We start from the raw sequence: 3,632 nt of genomic DNA on the forward strand, positions 1-3,632 counted from the left end.
ATTTGACTCTTTAAATCACTTCTCCAAGCCAAGCCAGCCAGCAGCTTGGAGAATTCATTTAAAGTTAAAGTTGCTTTCTTTTCACCTCTCTCCATCTACTTGCTTTCCATCCTCCCTCCCTTCCTGTCTTGCCCTTAAAGTAGAATGGGCCCGTAAAGACGCGCCATTTTTTAATCTCCCCCTCCTTCAAAAAACATGTAGATCCGGTCCTGGCTAGCACCGCCCATTCCTCAGCAGGGGTCGCTGCTCGGAGAACGCATAGACCCGTTTACTATGACTCCGACCCAGGGAGAAACAACTACCGTTCCCGGGTAGCAGCAGCCCGGGAGGGAAACCCATCACTAGGGTTCCCTGAGCATTGGGAAGCAGAGCCCTGAGCAAGGAGCTCTCGGAGGCCCCCGGCCAAAGAAAATGATGTGCGTCTCCTCTCCTCGGAAGGGGGAGTGGAGGGAGTCATCGCCGGGCAAGGGGACGGCGTAACTGCGGGGAGGCTTCGGCCAGTGGTGCTGCTGTCGCGGGGGAAAGGGGGCTTAAGGGGCTACCAACGGGGAAGATCCAGTGGAGGCCCTTTTCATATGTCTCGGAGGGGGAAGGATGGACTAGATGACCTGTAGGATTGTCCCTGGCATTCCTGCTCTCGGGAAATCAGTCAGGGCCACTATGAATGGTTCTTTTGCCCCAGAACTGTAAAGTGACCAGACGCCAGGAAAATAGATCTCTTTGATGTCTTTTTCTTCGTTGTTATTTTGTAGTTCCATATTTCAAATGTATAACTGATGAAGAATTGTTTTGAAATGTCTTCTATACCTGGGAAGGACGTATTGGCTGTGGAATTTTCTCTGGGACATTCTCTGCCCTCCCTTTGGACTTTAGGAGGTCTTTTGGACACTATTGGATGAAGGAGCCCAGAGGAGTCTCTTGTTAGATTCATGTTTACTGTTGAAGAATTTACTTGAATTGTGATATTTATTTCTTACTACTTGTATCTAAATTGTGACCACCAATTCTATTTCATTGTCTGCATTTATTATGTTTCAATAGCCAGGTGTCTTCTGGTACTTGTGAATTTTTTAGAATTTTTTGATGGTCTACCTTTGTGTGGCCATCTCCGTATATTTAAATTGTGGCATTCACTGCCATAGTGATAGCTCTTTGCTGAGATAACTAACCCATCTTATGAAAGGCTATTAGCCATGATGGCTAAATATAACCTCCTTGTTAAAAGCGGTGTATTTCTGAATGCCACGTGATGGGAACCCAAAGGGGGGCAGGGCCACTATGAATGGTTGTTTTGCCCCAGAACTGTAAAGTGGCTGTCTTCGGGGAAGGGTGGGGGGGGGAGGTGCCATTGGATAGTATAGGCAAAAAAAAAGTCCACTACCAGAGAATGCATCTGCAAAGCACCCTGCTTCTCACACTCTTCTTTGACATCCTGCTTTCTGTACCCATAGGAGTACTTAGGGGGCTTTATCTGGTTTTTTTATTATTTAAAACTCCCCTGCCAGAATGACCTATCAATTGTACACCATCACTTGCACATTACTTGCCAAAAAAGCATGGGATCTTGTACCAAAACAGAATGACAGCAGTCAAGACCAACAACACTGATATAAGTCCCAAAAAGGACAACAGAGTATGATGCCCATGTACTGTTATTGTCCTACAGGAATTAGTTCCAAGGAAGGAGCATGAACTTCCAATGCAGATAGGGCTGAGCCATGAATGCAGGCATGGATCCCACTGCATATTGCATGCTTTGTGCTTCTTTGTCAGCCTGGTCTGTGAAGAAGTATTCTACATCAGGACTGCCCCTCAAATGCCTCCCAGTTTTAATGGTTGGCAAAATAAGAATCCTAGAGGGGGGAAAGAGCAGGGGAGAAGCCCTGGAGGATAAGGGAGTTGAAGTTATTGCCTCTCACAAACAAAGTGAGCATTCCCTTCCACCCTAAATGAGTCCCCAAAAGGCAATGCACAACTGCTGCAACTCTGCAGCAAGACTGCTTCTGCTGGAGAATGGGATTGATCCCACTATCCCCCACATCATGCTAAGCAAGCACTGACTTTACCACTTAAGCTAATTCACTGCTGCTGGTGGAAAGGGGTTTCTGTCACCCTGAGATGGGATGATTGCCAGGGCATGGGGCCAGAGCCAGTGTTGTTCCCCACAGCTCTGGCCTGCAAAAAGAGCCACACTGGAGAATGTGGGTATCGATCCCACTACCTCTCGCATGCTAAGCAAGTGCTCTACCATTTGAGCTAATTCCCCTGCCTGGCCTAGGAAGAAAGCAAGTCAAAACAACTGTGTACTCACAAATAAAGAAATTATGAAGAAAACATTGTATTATTTATTTCTTGTATAAATCTCATTATACAAAGTAGAAATGATACCAAAGTCCACAGCAGCAATAAACTCCAAAAGGTGTGATGATTCCACTAAGCTTGTCTTCAAAGAATAAGTCCAAGCAAGGAATGGCAGTAATTTCCAGCTCTTCCAACAGTTCATATGTAGAATCAAGCTTCTGCTGATGAGAATGCTGTAAGGCATTTTGCTTGACATCAGTTGTTTGTTTGGTTCTCGGAAAAGCAATCCTATGCAAAATATGGGCTTAGTCAACAGACACATAAGAACTCCTATCCTTGAGCCAAACCTTTTAAGGGAAGTGGATTCCACATATGAACTGTTGGAAGAGCTACCTCATAGGGTGTCTGTTGTGGGGAGGGGAAGGGGTTTGTAAACCAATCTAAGACTCCTTCATATATTTAAGGGTGGGGTATAAATCTAATCTAATTTCTTCTTCTAAAACCCCCAATGCACAGGTGGCTTCACCAGGTGTGAAGATTACCCTTCACATGCATTCATGGGCCATCCTGGGGGCACAGTCATGAAGCACACCTGGTTATTTGTCTCCTGGTGCTTACAATTTTCCCTGATGGTACATTTATAATTCAGCCTCCAGCATTTTCCCACCTCGCAGTTAGATCCAAACTGCCCAAATAAAATTTAAACTGCCTTTCAGTGCTCAGTCCTGATTTAAGAGGACAGCACCCCTGAATTATGGAATTATTAATAGATAAAAGTAGCCTCCAATTTCCTTGATAACTTGCTGACAGGCTCACCCTACCAGCCACAGGATCCTTCATGGAGACTTCAAGCAGGCCCCAGTCTTTGAATTACTTTCCTTTAAAAAAAATCTCTGCACCTGATTGTTGGCTACATGTTGTGCATTATCCCTCTACCAGAATCTCCTGGATCTTGCCTATAGACAGTACTGGGTTCATATGTTTTCTTTACTCCTGCTTAATCACCCACTTTTAGCAGCTCCCTAGCAGGCATTCGGCAGCCTCACTGGTTTTAGTCCTCTGTATGTGTGTGTTCTGGTTTTTGTGTGCCTTTTGCCATCTCTATTCCCTATATTTTTCCAATAAAGATGTAAATTGTTCTATTTTCTTCCTGCTTATATCTGGGAATCTTTATAATAAAGTGCTAGCCAGACTGGGATCCCAGTATACACCAAACTGTGACCCCTTAATAAAGATCTGCTCATATGCATGTGTTTGGACCTGACAAGCATTGGGGACTCTCAAATAAGGGCCTTCCACATGTATTCCATTTGGGTAATACTACATGTGAC

General features: G+C 44.8%; 1 non-coding gene across 1 annotated transcript; it reads right to left on the reverse strand.

Annotated features, from left to right (window-relative positions):
• Positions 1 to 2,193: 2,193 nt before the first annotated feature.
• Positions 2,194 to 2,266, reverse strand: TRNAA-AGC (transfer RNA alanine (anticodon AGC)). Its single transcript has one exon. It is a non-coding gene; the product is annotated as a tRNA-Ala (tRNA).
• Between the last annotated feature and the right edge of the window lie 1,366 nt (positions 2,267 to 3,632).

This window comes from Heteronotia binoei, chromosome 5, assembly GCF_032191835.1.
Source record: "Heteronotia binoei isolate CCM8104 ecotype False Entrance Well chromosome 5, APGP_CSIRO_Hbin_v1, whole genome shotgun sequence".
NCBI classification, from domain to species: Eukaryota; Metazoa; Chordata; class Lepidosauria; order Squamata; family Gekkonidae; genus Heteronotia; species Heteronotia binoei.